Source organism: Gorilla gorilla, chromosome Y, assembly GCF_029281585.2.
Source record: "Gorilla gorilla gorilla isolate KB3781 chromosome Y, NHGRI_mGorGor1-v2.1_pri, whole genome shotgun sequence".
Lineage (NCBI taxonomy): Eukaryota > Metazoa > Chordata > Mammalia > Primates > Hominidae > Gorilla > Gorilla gorilla.
In genome coordinates, this window is record NC_073248.2 from 9224588 (window position 1) to 9240447 (window position 15860).

The 15860-nt window shown below is 47.0% G+C and overlaps 1 long non-coding RNA gene across 4 annotated transcripts in view; it reads left to right on the plus strand.

Annotated features, from left to right (window-relative positions):
• The window catches only part of LOC101124366 (uncharacterized), a 50397-nt gene extending 36883 nt beyond the window's left edge, over window positions 1-13514 (plus strand). The window contains exons 10-12 of one of the 4 annotated variants that reach the window (XR_010132629.1): window positions 8064-8185; window positions 10489-10673; window positions 13368-13514. This is a non-coding gene — a long non-coding RNA (uncharacterized lncRNA). Of the gene's footprint in view, window positions 1-8063; window positions 8186-10488 lie in introns of all 4 variants that reach the window. The other 3 variants (XR_010132619.1, XR_010132630.1, XR_010132628.1) reach the window with 3 other exon arrangements.
• Window positions 13515-15860: the final 2346 nt, after the last annotated feature.

The window sequence follows — 15860 nt, forward strand, 5'->3', positions numbered from 1 at the left end:
TGAGAATCGCTTAAACTTGGGAGGCGGAAGTTGCAGTGAGCCGAGATCATGCCACTGCACTCCAGCCTGGCTGACAGAGCGAGACTCCATCTCAAAAAAGAAAAAAAAAAAGAGAGAGAAAGATACACATTGTATATGCAGCAGGACCAGGCCTAAAAGCAACTAACACTAACAGAGAAGTTTTCAAACCTCAGGAAGGTGGACCCAAGCCATATCACTGGCTTCTTTTCAAGGGAAAATTTGATGTTTTTTTTCCCTTAACCGAACTCTTTTGGGCCACTCTGTTGACTGTAATGAGCACAGACTGCGTTTATAGTGGGAAATGAACTTTGCAATGAATTACTCCAAGAAATGATGCCGTTAGCAATGGGTACATGAGTGGAAGCAACAGCAGCGTGGGATCAGAGCCAGGATCTGAGAGATGCAGAGCTGGGAGGCAGGAGAAAGCTGTCTGGGAGCAAGCAGAGGGTGCTAGACACAATGAACATGGCAAGCAACGCTAGACCCTGAGGACAGTCAAAGGGCCATTTTCAAGGTTGAGGACTGACGGTGGCCTCACTGTGTTCCCCTCCATGCCACGCCATACCTGAGCTCCTCTTTCCCTCCTCACTGAGCCCCACAGGATCCTCAGTTCCATTGACCACAGGCCCTTTGCACGTACCACACTTGCTACACGAAACTTTCTGCCTGTACCTTGTGCTGTCTTCATACTTCAATTGTCAGCTCCACTGTCAGCTCCATGGTCACTTCCCCTTAAAAGTTCACATCTGTGGCCGTGGCTCACTCCTGTAATCCCAGCACTTTGGGAGGCCGAGGTGGGCGGATCACGGGGTCAGGAGATTGAGACCATCCTGGCTAGCACAGTGAAACCCCATCTCTACTAAAAATACAAAAAAAAATAGCTGAATGTGGTGGCATGTGCCTGTGGTCCCAGCTACTCAGGAGGCTGAGGCAGGAGAATCGCTTGAACCTGGGAGGCGGAGGTTGCAGTGAACGGAGATCGCGCCACTGCACTCCAGCCTAGGCGACAGAGCGAGACTCTGTCTCAAAAAAATTAAAAAAAAAACATAAAAAAGTTCATATATCTGTGTCCCTGCCTGACCCAAGCTGACCATATTATAAGCATCTAGAAGCCTCACCTCCTTCCTGCGGCTCTGACCACAGCACTACTTTTATATCCTGTGGGCAATTTTGTTTAAATATCTGCTTTCCTCGTTAGATGCTAAGCAACATGGGAGTGAGTGTCTGGCCATGGTTTGCTCATCTGTGCATCTCCAGGACTGGCTGGGTTCCTGGGTGTGAAGAAGCAGCAGTCCACACACACGGGTGAACCTGTGTTTCTTCTCACCACCACACTGCTTGGCTTCCTTATTTCCTTCCTGTCACCTGGAATGCCTACCCTGTACTTCTCTCCAGCTCCAACACCATCATTTACCACCTCGTTCAGCTCCCAGGCATCCTAGAAGCCTTTCCTGACCACAGGGGTGCATCGTGGTGCACAATTCCTTCAGCTGCCACTGTGGTGCAAGATGAGTCTAGAAGAACAGTTTTGCTGTGCGGTCACCCTTACTCGCTATTGTGATTTTGCCTTTAACATATTGAAAAAGACACAGAAAACACACACCATCCGATCAGTTAGTTGCAGACACATCGCCCGATGCTAAGAATGTGCTGTGTTTTAAATTGACGTCTGTTGGCTCTTCAGCTTCTGCTCTGGGCTTCTTATGTCCCCACTCGGCCCTGAATCCCATTCCCCCAAATCTCAGTAACTTTGGTGGCTTTTGCACCAGCCAAAATCAGATCCTAGGTCTTGAGCAAAACCAAGAGCAAGGAAAAAAATCCCCCATGGGAATCTGAGACCTCACTCTAATGACTTCAGTTGCTGTTGACTTGATTTCCTTCAACTGCCGAAGGAGGTTAGATCAGTTTCCTCTTGCTTCTAGGACAAAGCATCACAGACTTTGCAGCTTAAAACAATGCACATTTCTTTGCTTACAGTTCTGGAGATAAGAAGTCTGAAATTAGTTTCCTGGGGCTCCCATCAAGGTATCAGCAGGGCTGGCTTCCTTCTGGAGGCTCTAGGAGAGAAAGGGTTTGCTTGACATTTCCAACTTCTAGAGGCTGCCTACACGCCTTATTATGTAGCTGCTCCCTCCATCTTCAAAGCCAGCAGTGTAGCATCTTCCAATCTCTCTCTAACTCTGACCCTCTTGCTTCCCTCTTTCAATGATAAAGACCCATGTGATAACATTGGTCCTACCTGGGTAATCCAGTAATGTCTTCTCATCTCAAGCTCAGCTGATCAGCAACTTTCATTCCATCTGCAACCGTCATTTCCCTCGCACAGGTTCTGGGAATCAGGACATGGATATCTTTGGAGCCCGCTATTGCTTCTACCTACAACTGGTGTTACAAGACTTGGCCCACTTAATCTTGCAAATTCTTTATGCCCCTCTCCTGCGCTTAATGAGATCTGTTCTCTATGAATGTTCAGGACCTCAGGAGTAGGGACCCCAAAGGCTGGGGGCAAAGTAGATGTGACAGGTGCCAAGCATAGGATGTGTGACCAGATTCGGTCATGTGATTACATTGTGAAGTGACCCAGGCATTTTCATTAAGAAGGAAAATGGTTGTAGGAGGAGGAAATTGAACACAAGCCACACATGGGTGGTTGGAAAATCTGAGAGCTCTCGCGGGCATGCTCATCCATTTCACTCACCGGTACAGGGGAAGTTCTTAGACCTGTCAGTGCAACTATGTGAAATAAACATCCAAGAAAGGCAGCAAACTGCAGGTAGGATGAAGTCAGAGATCCACCCTGAAGCACAGTGAAAGCCACAAGACAGAAGTGACTGATCCCATCCCAGGGATCCTAAAGAAGATTATCATCAGACTTCTCATTGGAAACTTTGGAAGTCGGAAGGCAGTAGGCTGATAAATTCAAAATGCTAAAAAAGAAAACCGATGAAAACATGCTAACCAAGAAAAAAAAATGCTACATGGCTGAAGGAATCATGCGGAAATCTTAGCAACATTTTAAATGATCCAACAAGATCTGTTGTTTCTGCGCAGATATGGGCAAACATGAGCTGGTATAGCTTATTTTTATGGGTGCAGGGAGCGTGCAGTTATCTCCACTAGCATGTTTTTTTGTTTGTTTGCTTTGAGATGGATTCTCACTCTGTCGCCCAGGCTGGAGTGCAGTGGCACAATCTTGGCTCACTGCAACCTCCGTCTCCCGGGTTCAAGCAGTTCCCTGCCTCAGCCTCCTGAGTAGCTGGGATTACAGGTGCCCACCACCATGCCAGGCTAATTTTTGTATTTTTAGTAGAGGTGGGGTTTCAGCATCTTGGCCAAGGCTGGTCTTGAACTCCTGACCTCGTGATCCACCCACGTCAGCCTCCCAAAGTGCTGGTATTACAGGTGTGAGCCACCGCGCCCAGCCTGTTTTTCTTTTCAACTCATGCATAGGTTCAGAATTTAGTTCCAGGTATGTGAGAGCTCCTTGTAGATGTTTTTCACGGTGAGGCAGCTGGCTTACCAGGCCTTATCTGACTTCTTGCTTTATCTTCCCAACACTTCAGCACCGTGGTGCGGTACAGGGTCCCATTAGCAGGTCTCATTTCCCACCACTGACTGAACATCAGCAGGCTCAATCCACAAGTCAGGGTCTGGGGATGTCTTGTCAAGAATTCCCTCTTTAGGGGCAGGAATGAAATTTATAACAACATCCATGCTGCTTGATGGAGCCCTCTCTACATGGCAGGTGCTTTGCAAGCACTTTCAGAAAATCTGCACCAAACCTTATAGTAAGAATGATCGCTGTCATTCTGCAAGTCAGAAACTTGAAGATCAGATTGGTGACATGTTCAGCTAATGCACTGCTAATAAACAGCAGAAGTGAAATTCAAATATCAAGACATTTGTCCTCAAAGTCTATGCTTGTAACTAGATTATGGCCCTGATATCCTAGGGGTGAATCAGTTTCAGTTTCCCTTCCTGGACCCCCAGCAAGTAGTACATGGGAATTATTCTAGTCCGGTATAGCGGGGAGCAGTGTAAACAGATAAACAAGGTTTTCCGGGGCCCTGGTTTAGGCAAATAAATCTTACAACTTATCTGGCTCTTTCAAGTCGACTTCAGACTTTGCCTTGCTTTCTAGACTGTTTTGCCCAGTGGAAAATAGTGTTTGTATCTTTAGAAAATGTAATACGTGACTTTCCCCTCTCAATATTTTGCAGGGCAGAGATATTGCTTTGATCTATTTTCACATAATAATTATTATTTGAGGTCTCAAGACCAGCATCTTCATCTGTGTGGGGCTCTGAGTTAAGGGCTTTCCATAGACTCACTCCTGCCGTTTCTTCTAACTCCCGTGAGCAGAGGCCAGCAGTAGAGAAGCTTGATAAATAACACAAGTGCTACAATCCCTGAGTCCTCTAAGAAAAGAGACACAGAGGAAAGAGCCAGGGACATTTTCACAGATGTGCCCAATTCCAGTGGCCCCAGGTTTCCCACCCTGCTGTTGATATTCTGCCACCCATAGTCGTGATCATCTGGCTACAAAACAGCAGGCAAGGCTGTGCATGAGTGATGTTACAGGTGGGCTCATGGCTACATGGATGTCTAGACATGTCTAGGTGTCCATATGCAGGACCTGAGGGAAAGTGAGAAGGAGGGAGGGATGGGTGAATAGATGGATAGATAAATGGATGGAAAGGTGGACGAATGGATAGATGCATGAATGGATGGTGAATTGGTGGGTAAAATGGAGGGATGGATGGGTGTTTGGATGGATATTTGGATGGATGGATGGATAGGTGGATGGATGGATGGATGGATGAGTGAATGGCTGAGTGGATGGGTAGACAGGTGGATGGATGGAGAGATGGATAAGTGTTTGATGGATGAATAGACACATACATGGATGGACAGGTGTTTGGGTGGATGTGTAGGTGGAAAGGTGGATAGATTGATGGGTGGATGGATAGTTGGAGGGACGGATGGATCACTGAATACATGTGTCAATGAATAGGGGGATGTATCATTGGAGGGATGGGTGAGTGGTATGGTGGATGAGTAGATGAATGAGTGGGTGGGTGGATGGATGGATGGATGGATGGTTGGATGGATGGTTAGGTGGATGAGTAGATGGGCGGATGGTTGGATGGATGGTTAGGTGGATGAGTAGATGGGTGGATGGGTGGATGGATGGATGGATGGATGGATGGTTGGATGGATGATTAGGTGGATGAGTAGATGGGTGGATGGGTGGGTGGATGGATGGATAGATGGATGGATAGATGGATAGGTAGATAAGTAGATGATTGGATGGATGGATGCATGAATAAACAGGTTCATGGATGGGTGGATGAGTGGATAGATGGATGGGTGGATGTGGGTGGCTGGCTAGATATGTAGATAGATGCAAAGGTGAATGCAAAGAGAAGGATAGATTTATGAGGATGCAAGTGAGAATTTTTCTCCTTAGGTCATCAGGGGAAAATTAAATCCTCACCCACGGAGACATGTTTCATTTGAGTCAGGCAGAGGCCCTCTTTTTCTCTCTCCTGGTGACCAGGACAAAGAGAAATGCAGGTGTAGAGAGCTGTGATCAGGGAGCCCTGCCTGCCTCCTGTCCTGGGTGACCTTTACCAAATCCTCTCCTGTGTTGGGTCTCCCTAACCTTGATTTTCAAATGGTGGCTTCAGGGCTTTGCCTTTTCTGTGTCTGTGGTTCTCTGTCATCCATCAAGTCTCCCAGGGAGCCCCTTCTTGCCTCCCCTCTGTCCCTTTGGCCCCCACTCCAGACCCCAGATTGGGTTCAGGGTTCCTCTGTACAAGTCACTGATGGGAGTCCACACCCTGAAAATGCCTTTAGTCTTCATTCCAGCCTCTCCTCTCTGCCAAGTGAGCTGCCCTTGCTGGCAGCAGTCACTTCCTCACACAGGGATGCTTGTTCCAGCACACTGAGTAAGCGCTGTCTCCTGAGTGGGAATTGGCTTGGCACAGGCGACCTTATGACATTGTTTCAAAAAGTCATTCAAATTCTTTGTCTTGTACATCCTGTCTGGAAGCACGTATATACATTCCCGCCTCCCCACTGGGCACGCTCTTACCCTTGCCCTGCCGTTCTGGTGCTAGGAGCTGTTTGTGCTGTCCACTGGGTGGACAGAGACGTCTTCCCCATGAAAAGAGGAATCAGGGTTTTCATATATCTCTTAGAAGCCAGGCATTTGGCACCGGGGCTCATGAACAGCTGATTTTTGAAGTGGTCCCAGGGAAAGCTGAGTTGGTGACTGATAAGAAGGTCTGGGCTGGGTGCAGTGGCTCACGCCTGTAATCCCAGCACTTTGGGAGGCCGAGGCAGGCAGATCAGTCAGGAGATTGAGACCATCCTGGCCAACATGGTGAAACCCCGTCTCTACTAAAAATACAAAAATTAGCTGGCCATGGTGGTGCACACCTGTAATCCCAGGTACTCGGGAGGCTGAGGCAGGAGATTCGCTTGAACCCCGGAGGTGGAGGTTGCAGTGAGCCGAGATCATGCCACTGCACTGCAGCCTGGGCGACAGAGCAAGACTACGTCTCAAACAAAAAAAAAAAAAAGAAAAGAAAAGAAGAAAGGAAGAAGAAGAAGAACATCTGAAGAATTGGGATACTGAGGCATCATCTTCCTTGCCCAGTGGATTTGTGGTTTCATACCCTGGATCTCCTGAAGCTTTGGGGTTTTTCTCATTTTTTTTTTCTTTGAGATGGAGTCTTTTTTCTTTATAAATTATCCAGTCTTAGTTATTTCTTTATAGCAATGTGAGAACAAACTAATGGTGCTGGTCTCCTCAAGGAAACTCCTGCCATACCCCCTCCCTCATCTTCTTTCTCTGTCTCTTTTTGTTTTGAGGTGGAGTCTAACTCTCTCACCCAGGCTGGAGTGCAGTGGTGCGATCTTGGCTCACTGCTACCTCTGCCTCCCGGGTTCAGGTCATTCTCCTGCCTCAGCCTACCGAGTAGCTGGGATTACAGGCGCTCGCCACCATGCCCGGCTAATTTTTGTATTTTTAGTAGAGATGGGGTTTCACCATGTGGGCCAGGCTGGTCTTGAACTCCTGACTTCAAGCGATCCACCTGCCTCAGCCTCCCAAAGTTCTGGGGTGACAGGCATGAGCCACCACACCTGGCTGGGGATCCTTTTTCATCTCTGGTGGACAACAAGGTGTATTTTCCTCTTGCTGGTCCAGGGGGCAGCAGAGGGAGAAGGAGACTACAGTGTTTGGGGGTCCGTGTGTGTTCTTTTCCCCCCTGGTGGCCGCTGTGGGAGGCCACATAATGCAGATGGATAATGATGGCACAGACATATCCTGGCTGTTGGCCTCTCCCACTTTACTTCATTTGTGATGGATGCACCACCCATTGAGTTGATTATAAAAGGCTGATAAGGCTGGGCACGGTGGCTCACACCTGTAATCCCAGCACTTTGGGAGGCCAAGGCAGGCGGATCACCTGAGGTCGGGAGTTCGAGACCAGCCTGACCAACATGAAGAAACCCCATCTCTACTAAAAATACAAAATTAGCCGGGCGTGGTGGTGCATGCCTGTAATCCCAGCTACTCGGGAGGCTGAGACAGGAGAATCGCTTGAACCAGGGAGGCAGAGGTTGCGGTGAGCCGAGATCGTACCATTGCACTCCAGCCTGGGCAACAAGAGGGAAACTCCATCTCAAAAAAATAATTAAATAAAATAAATGAATAAATAAATAAAAGGCTGATAATAAGCAAATTGCTAACTATGGGGTCTGTGACTATGGACTCTTTCTTGTGTTCAAAATAGCTTTTCTGCAGAGTTAACTGTGCAAACCCAGGACAGCAGATTCTGTTTGTGCCCTTCAAGTGGTTTAGATTTCAGATTACCAAGATAGAAAAATATGTTTGACTACCTGTCCACAGTTCTGTATTTTCGATTCTTACAATGGGACTACAAATAAGACGACCTGAGCCTTTGTTTCCCATACCCCTGAATGCACAGAACCAGAGTTCTGAATGATGTTTTTGTTTGTTTGCTTTTGAGATGGAGTTTCACTCTTGTCGCCCAGGCTGGGTGCAATGGTGCGATCTTGGCTCGTTGCAACCTCCGCCTCCGAGGTTCAAGTGATTCTCCCACCTCAGCCTCCCAAGTAGCTGGGATTCCAGGTATGTGACTCCACACTCGGGTAATTTTTTGTGTTTTTAGTAGAGACGGGGTTTCACATGTTGGCCAGGGTGGTCTTGAACTCCTGACCTCAGGTGATCCACCCATGCGGCCTCCCAAAGTTGTTGGGATTACAGGCGTGAGCCACTGTGCCAGGCCTGAGCAATGTTTAAATCCTCAAAGCATCACTAGAATTCTGATAACTGTTTTTACAAAGAAGGAAAGGAATCATTATTGGCAAGGATGTGGAGACATTAGAATTCTCCTACTTTGCTGGTGGGAAGTTAAAGTGGTGTAGCCACTATGGAAGGCAGTTTTATGGCTCTTCAGAAAATTAAACACAGAATTACCAAGTGATGTAGCAATCCTACTTCTACCTAATACCTAAAGATACTGAAAACAAATGTGTAAACAGAAATTTGTACACAAATGTATGTAGCAATATCCAAAATGCCAAAAGGTGAAAACAATCTGATGTCCATCTAATACTAAATGGATAAACCCCATGGGTTCCATCCATACAATGGAATATTATTCAGCCACGAAAAGGAATGAAACAGTCACATGCTACAACATGAATGAACCTTGAAGACATTATGCTGAGTGCAGAAAGAGAGACACAAAAGGTCACATATTGTAGGAGTCCATTTATATAAAATGTCCAGAATAGTTAAAGCCATCAAGACAGAAATTGAACTCATGGTTGCTTAGGGCTGGGGGCAGGGAAAATGAGCAGTGATTACTTGATAGATACGAAGTTTCCTTTTGCAGTGATGGCAGGGTTCTGGAACTAGATAGCGGTGATGGTGGCATAACACTGTGAATGTACTAAATGCGCCTGAATTGTTCACTTAAAAATGGTAAAAACGGGCCGGGCGCGGTGGCTTGCGCCTGTAATCCCAGCACTTTGGGAGGCCGAGGCAGGCGGATCATGAGGTCAGGAGTTCGAGACCAGTCTGGCCAACATGGTGAAACCCCGTCTCTACTAAAAATACAAAAATTAGTTGGCTCTGGTGGCGCATGCCTGTATTGCTAGCTACTCAGGAGGCTGAGGCAGAAGAATCGCTTGAACCCGGGAGGCGAAGGTTGCAGTGAGCCGAGATTGCGCCACTGCACTCCAGCCTGGGCGACAGAATGAGACTCCGTTTCAAAAAAAAAAAAAAAGTGAAAACAGGCTGGGTGCAGTGGCTCACACCTTTTAATCTCAACTCTTTGCGAGGCCAAGGTGGGAGGATTGCTTGAGCCTAGGAGTTGAAGACCAGACTGGGCAACACAGATCCAGTCTCTACCAAAAAATTTTAAAAAATCAGCTGGGCATGGTGGCGTGTGCCTGTAGTCCCGTCTCCTCTGGAGGCTGAGGTGGGAGGATCACTTGAGCCCAGGAGGTCAAGGCTGCAGTGAGAGGTGTTTCTGTCACTGCACTGCAGCCTGGGTGACAGAGGGAGACCCCCATCTCTAAAACAAATAAATACATATGTACACAAATGAAAAAGTTAAATGATGAACTTAATGTTATGGGTATTTTTCCACAACAACATGCTTCCCCACAGAAATCTCAGTGGAGAAGACAGGAGTGTGGCAGACCAACATGCTTCTGGAGCCCCACAAAGCTGTCCCTTTAATTGGCAGCACGCCTGGTAAAGGCTGTTTGCTTTGTGGACGTTGACCTCCACCTGCTGGCCCAGTGACTCCTGCTATCTTCATTTTGTCCAGTTCACCTGTCAGTCCCCAGAGCCATACAACCATCTGTAGGTTCTTGCTTCTCCCTTTTCCCCTAGAATCATCTCCTGGGAATCACCCCTGACCAAAAGCCCCAGGCACCTCTCCAAGACCCCCTCCAGAAGCCTAAACAGCCCTTACATTCATTGCCTTTGGACCTACCCGAAGTCAACAAGTTCCAAACTCATCAGAAACTGGGAGAAGTCTCAGCCCCAAATCAATAGCAGCCGTTGTCAGCTCCTCCCAGCTCAAAGTCCCCCAGAGATTGGTTCCCTGGTCTGAGTCAGGAACAAGAGACTGAAAAGCATGGGGATCCGGTGCTTTCTCTTTGTAGGGTTACTCCCTCTCCCCACCAAAAAACCTACCAACTGAAAGATCACTGATTGGATGGGTCAACCAACCTCAGCTACCAGATGTCTTTGAGATGGGGAGCCAACCCCCTAAAGCTGAGTCTCTGTGTGTGGCTTCCAAATACCTGGTCCCCTGGGTGCAGACAGAAGAGAGGACGCAGAGGCTGGACATCTTCCAGAGGAGGGGGAGACTGGCTGGTCACCAAATAATCTTGCTTCCCTCTCTGATGTCATAGGAACATGAACAGACTTGGAGATGCTGATTGAAAGTACATGTCACCTGAAGGAGACATTGGTTCCAGAGCCATTAATTCCTAACCTCCTACCATACTCTCTGCATGGTGGAAGATGCCAGAACATTCTCAGAGCTTGAGAAAAAAGAGGAATTGAGAGAAGGGACGGGGGTGAAGAGATAGAGAAGGTGAGAGGAATGTGAGAGAAGGGGGTATGGAGGAGAAGAGAGGAAGGATAACTCAGAAGCTCAGGTCTAACTTCACCCCACTCCCCTTAGGACCTCCCCACTCTAACTGTTGTTTCTGAGAGTTCCTGGGGGCCACCCGTAAACAATGAGGTTAAATGTAAATGGAAGGGCAGGACTCTGTTGAAGTCTGCAGAAGGTACCCTGTTGGCTGCATAGTCACCAGCTCTCATGACCCAAAGAGGAGAGTGAGCAGGTGACTGGATCATCAGTGAGGGTAAATCTGGAAGACAGAATTGGAGCCAGGTGCAGTGGCTCACAACTGTAACCCCAGCACCTTTGGAGGCCAAGGTGAAGGAGCACTTGAGCCTCAGGAGTTTGAGACCAGCCTGGGCAACATAGCCAGACCCTGTCTCTACAAATAATTTTTAAAAATTAATTGAAGGATTTCTAAAGACCACTTGAGTGGTTTATGTCTCCTGGAGTCAGAACCCAGGGAGGATTTTTGCTGAAATACCCAAGCCACAGGGAGCATGAATAGAGATGTTCAGACAGAAATTAAGTTTGAAGAAATAGACTTTGGCAGAGAGGCATGTGGCCACAGACAAGAACTCATGCATTCATTCTTTCACTCACTCAACAAACATTAAATGGACTCTGTCTAACTGCATTTCCCTCTCTCGACAAGAGGGATACATCGGAGAGAGACAGGCTGAAGGAATGTAGAGTTGATATTGGACCTGGGAGCTTTCCAAAGGCACTGTGCTCTCCTGTGCCCTTCTTCACATCCCAGTCTCTACGATGTTGACCATGTTCATGGGTATCACGTTGCTGTTGACATACCAGAAAGAATATGCATGAACCACAGTGACAAATGTCATTCATAATCCTTTTCAGCACAGAATAACCTACAGAAATGTCTTCTGTGTACCTTCCCCTGGAATATTTTGTGATTCTGATGCAACTGGAGACAAAACATCTCTTATCCATGGCCTCTCTTGAATCAATTTTATCTCCAATCTGCCTTTTCATGGGTACTCTAACAAGAAAGCAAACAAGGAAAGTTCAGCTGGTCTAGCAGTTCTGAGACAGCAAATTATCTCACTGTTGATGTGGGCAAAGAGCCTCTTGCAGAAAGACTATACTTAACTCTGAGAATCTGGGTCCCAGCTTTTTTTTTTAATCCAGAGAGGTGTAAATCTGAAAGAATCTGGGTCCTAGCCGAGCTGAGAGAGGAGTAAAATCACGGAGGCATGCCTCCACTCAGAACACATCATTATCGTGCTTTTTTATGGAAGGCACAGCCATTCACTCATTGTCCGATAGACGTTTCCATTGAACGTTGGATCTCTTCAAACCAAGTGTCTGCAAACATGATGGGTTTTGCACTGATGCTGAGGATGAATCCAACAGGAAAGATACAGAGAAACATCACATTGCACCCCAGAGACATATGCAATTATTGTTTATTGATTAAAAATATAATGAAAATTAGGAGGCTGAGGCAGGTGGATCATGAGGTCAGGAGTTCGAGACCAGCCTGGCCAATATGGTGAAACCCTGTCTCTACTAAAAATACAAAAATTAGCCGGGTGTGGTGGCACACACCTGTAGTCCCAGCTACTCGGGAGGCTGAGGCAGGAGAATCGCTTGAACCCGAGAGGTGGAGGTTGCAGTGGGCCGAGATGGTGCCACAGCACTCCAGTCTGGGTGACAGAGCAGGACTCTGTCTCAATAATAATAATAATGAAAAAAGAGGAACAAGGGAAACCAAAAGTAAGCATATAGAAGAGCAGTTTAACATGCAATTTCATTTTAATTATTTCTGCTTTAAGTTTGTTATTTAAATGGTATCTCAAACGAACAAGGCTGGCCACTTGTTCCCTCTTCTGTTACCCTATCATTGGAGGTTTTGTTCTTTGCCTTGGTATGTTGAGAGAACCCAGAGGTCTGTGAGTAAAATTCCGGGGTTTTCTCAACTCAGATGGGACAAAGTCTACATCTCTGGGTTCACTCACTTGTAACTGAAATTCAGCATTGCCTGTGGACATAGGCAACATCCCACAACAATATTAGTCTTGCCTGTGGATTTCTCACCAACCATTATCACAAATACTTTCCTATCCCTGTACAGGAGTTGCAGATGAAATATCCTTTATGCTCATGACCACTTCAGCGTTACTGTGCATCTTGGACCTGCCTCAAAATATTTTAATCTTATGAATATCTAATGCATTACTGTGTTTCCATTGCACGAAATAAAACAATGACTTAGCAGTTGCCCAGGCGAGGGGAACCACTTCCAACAGGTGGGACTCATCATTCAGGGTTTTCAAAAGTTCTCTGTGTAGTTGGATTTTAAGCTCCAGAGTTAATCTGATAGAACTTTCTCATCTGGTTTTAAGAAGTGTGGTTAATGGGGATCTCTTGACTGTAGAATCAGTTTTAAAACACCACATTTACTTCTGACAGTAGGTAAATTTTACCTTGGGCAGAATTGTATGGCCTTGGTGGTAGTTAGTATAAATTAGTATGAATTAACTTGGGCATATGTGAAAATTAGTATAGCATAAATTGATGAAGGCCTATGTGAAATTTTGCAATTATTTTCTATATTCACCTAAAATGGCATTGCGCTGGAAATATAGTATGCTTGTTTTGTGATTTCTACATATCTCTGTTTTTTTCTCATATCAGATTCTACTTTACCCCTCAGTGACAGTCATTTTACACCCCTCTCTGTCTCAATGTCTGAGGCACCCTGGGACCATCCTGGCTGGAAGGCACAGTGACATTGCTGGCCTGAGCTGAAGTGCTGATTAAAATAAATTGAAAGCTGAATTACCTTATGAAGAGCTGCTTTACCCGGGAACAAATGTGGAGAGGAACTCCTTGAAACTGTGTTCTCAAGTAGACCACTTTTGAGAAATTATACATTTATCATAACATCTCAAGTCCTGCTCTGCATAGAATGACCATTATTATCAAGAAAAGTTCTCCATTCCCAGTAATTCGTAAGGAAATGCAGGCCTAACCAGAAAACAGGAACTGCGACAACCTTGCATCAGACACATTCAATCTCTCTATTCACAGTTGCATTCTCTTTCTCTTTTTTTTTTTGTTTACAAAGCCAATCAATAACTCGGAAAACAAAAACAAAAAAAATGAACACATTGTTGAGCTCGCTTCTGAGAAAGATTCTGCATTGTGAATGTCAGGATTCCACATTTCTGAAGCACCTTTGCTCCTCCAGAAAGCATATCTCTAGTTTCGTGGTGATACGAGAGAGAAATGACAATTGTCTATATTATCAGGATGGCCCATTGTGCTCTGTGGATCTCAATCAATGTGGACATCGCCATGATCAAGCTCTTTCTTTTCTCTCTCTCTCCTTCCTTCCTTCCCCCTTCCCCTTCCCCTCCCCTCCCCCTTTCCCTTTCCTTTACCTTGTTTCTTGCTTCCTTTCTTTCTCCCTTCCCTTCCCTCCTCTCTCCTCCTCCCTCCCCCTTTCCGCCTCCCCTTCCCTTCCCCGTCCCCTTCCCCGTCCCCTTCCCCGTCCCCTTCCCCCTCCCCTTCCCCCCCTCCCCTTCCCCCTCCCCTTCCCCCTCCCCTTCCCCCCCATTCCTCCTCTCTCCCCATCCCCTACCCCCCCGCTTCCCTCCACTTCCGTCCCCCTTCCCTTTTCTTTTCACTTCTTTTCTTTTCTTGAGACAGGATCTCACTCTGTTGCCCAGACTGGAGTACAGTGAAGCGATCATGGGTCACTGCAGCTTCGACCTCCTGGGCTCAAGCCATGCTCTCTCCTCAGCCTCCTGAGTAGCTGGGACTACACACACACACCACCATGACTGCCTAATTTTTTAAATTTTTATATTTTTTTGAGACAGCGTTTCATGCAGGTTTTCATGCCCAAGCTGGAGTGCGGTGGTACAGTCTCTTGGCTCACTGCAACCTCTGCCTCCTGGGCTAAGGCAGTATTCCTACCTTGGCCTCCCAAGTAGCTGCAGCCGCAGGCACTAGCCACCACATTCGGCTATTTTTTTTTTTTTAGACACAAGATTTCACCATGTTGTCCAGGCTGGTCTCGAACTCCTGAGCTCAAGTGATACACCCGCCTTAGCCTCCCAAAGTGCTGGGATCACAGGCATGAACCACCATGCCCAGCCTGGTTAATGTTTAAATGTTTCCTGGAGATGGGGCTTCACTATGTAGCGCAGGCTAGTCTTGAACTCCTGGGCTCAAGTGATCCTCCCACCTCAGCCTCCTAAAGTGCTGGGATGACAGACATGCACCCCCACACTCAGAGATATTGTTTTCTTTTCTTTTCTTTTTTTTTCTTTTTATTTTTTTGAGAGGGGTCTTGCTCTTGTCCCCCAGGCTTGAGTGCAGTGGCTCGTTCTCAGCTCACTGCAACCTCCACCACCTGGGATCAAACAATTCTCCTGCCTCTGCCTCCCAAGTAGCTGGAATTACAGGCGCCTGCCACCACGCCCGGCTGATTTTTGTATTTTTTAGTAGAGACGGCGTTTCATTATGTTACCCAGGCTGGTCTCAAACTCCTGACCTCAGGTGATCTGCCCGCCTCGGCCTCCCAAAGTGCTGGGATGACAGGCGTGAGTCACCGCGCCTGGCTGACCATGCTTTTACACAAATGTCCCAGACCCTGGGGATGACAGCTGACCAGAGAGTGATTGAACTATGCAGAGTCCCAGCCTCATCTCCCAAATCCCTTCTCTCTCATTTGCCCACCTATTACCCCTACCTTAAAAAAACACCCTGTAGCAATACCCACTAGGGCCAGACGCATTATGTGAGGCTTTTCATTTTTTATTCTTTTTTTTTTTTGAGATGGAGTCTCACTCTGTTGCCCAGGCTGGAGCGCAGTGGCATGATCTTAGCTCACTGCAACCTCTGTCCCCCCGGATTCAAGCAATTCTCCTGCCTCAGTCTCCTGAGTAGCTGGGATTACAGGTGTGCACCACCACGCCTGGCTAATTTTTGTATTTCTGGTAGAGACAGGATTTCGCCATATTGGCCAGGCTGGTCTCAAACTCCTGACCTCAGGTGATCCACCTGCCTCGGCCTCCCAAAGTGGTGGGATTAACAGGCGTGAGCCTCCGCGCCTGGCCAACCATGTTTTTATACAAGCGTCCCAGACCCTGGAGATGACAGCAGACCAGAGAGTGATTG